At 30.3% G+C, this 1710-nt stretch overlaps 1 protein-coding gene across 1 annotated transcript in view; it reads left to right on the forward strand.

Moving 5' to 3' along the window:
- LOC116852589 overlaps positions 1 to 1710 on the forward strand; it is a 9514-nt gene that overhangs the window by 1058 nt on the left and 6746 nt on the right. The window lies entirely within an intron of this gene.

A 1710-nucleotide genomic window follows, 5' to 3' on the forward strand; every position in this document is an offset into this window, starting at 1 on the left:
TATACTTAGTCCCTTTACTCTAAGAAAAACTGAATTTTTTATTTTTTAACTTTACTAGACTGTGTAAAGTATATGTGACTCATTTTCCGACAGTTCGTAAAGGAGTGACATGCAGATTGATACACAAATGATTGGAAAATGTAATATATTTATATTTCTGCGTTTTTAATAAAGCGATACCAAAAATAAAAACAATTTATAGAACTTTAATAAAACATAAATTAAAAAAACTCAAAAATAAAATAAAAATATTATATATATTCTGAATTAAATTTATTTTGCATCCGACTTCATATCGAAATATATATTTTATGATCGAAATGAACAGATATTATTTTGTTTTATTTGTTGTACTGATAAACGACTTTTCACAAGTATTATTTATTAGATTTATAAAAAGTGTTTAAGAAGATAAATGTATATATATATATATATATATATATATATATATATATATATATATATATAAACTATCATTCATTAACTTTTCGTAATAAATAAAAATAAAAAATTATTAAATATTTTCGTAAAATAAAAATAAAAACGTTTCTAGCTAATACCGTATTGATTGTTCAGTATTTGGATTATTGTAAGCACAAAGATCTTCCTTTTCGACGAGCAACGTCAAAAATTGTATTTCCAGACAAGCTCTGTCGCGATATGGCAGCCTTCGCATGCCTTTTCCCAACCGTGCTAAAAATCCATCTAGCGGATCAGTAACATGCGCTGTTGGTTCTTTCAATGCTTCTATTAAGGCTTCTTGCAAAGCATCGTTCTTTTGCTCTAAAATATAATATATATTTTCATATATCAACCGAATTACATTATTACATTAATTGTATCTTAAAAAAACGCATATATCATACGTGTATTATGCATAAATTATAACATTATAGTTTTTAATTACTTATAATGTTTCTGCAATGTTGTTTTAACATTTCCGATAAAATGTTACAATTCCATGTCTACGCTATGTTTCTACAATGTGTTACGTTGAAATTTGAAGTGATGTAACATTCCTGCAACGTAACTGCAAGCTTCTGTGCTATATGGGAAAGCTTTTACATGCAAAAATGCAAGCAACACAAACACTTTATTGATATACAAATGTAACCTTAAAAAATTTTGTATCGACATGCCCTGAGTAGTGAATCGGATATGACAGAACACTATTACAACATTATATAATAAACTCGATATAAAGCTATTTTTTAACTTATCCTGATTTGATCCTAATCTATTTCTTATTATTGTTTTGCAAAACTTTTTATATGTGACAATATCCACTACATCATACTTCTTAGTTCAAACGACACTAAAAGATACGCTTACTAATACAGTCAAAAATTGGATTTGGCGTAACAAAAATAGCAAAGAGCACAAAATAACTACGTGAAACTGGTACTTAAATGAGATGATGTGATTGGTTGGCGCAAGTTACGCTTATGCAAGGCTGCGTTCGAAAACGTCACTCGAGTACTCTTCCTTTCTTTTTATCTCACTCTTGTATCTCGCTCACTCCAACATAACGGGTACACTTGGGTGACGGGTACACTTTCCGAACGCAGTCCAAGTTACGCCGCATGGGGAGGCACCCTCACTTTTCAACGCTCGGTCTAGATATATTATGATTGCGTTCCGAAATTTACTGCCAGTGCTGAAATTCTACAGGGTGTCCTGAAGTCCCATGATGACCCTTGGTGAGAACGT

This window comes from Odontomachus brunneus, unplaced genomic scaffold (genome assembly GCF_010583005.1).
Source record: "Odontomachus brunneus isolate Ranch 3 - 2012 unplaced genomic scaffold, Obru_v1 Obru_scaffold_236, whole genome shotgun sequence".
Classification (NCBI taxonomy): Eukaryota; Metazoa; Arthropoda; class Insecta; order Hymenoptera; family Formicidae; genus Odontomachus; species Odontomachus brunneus.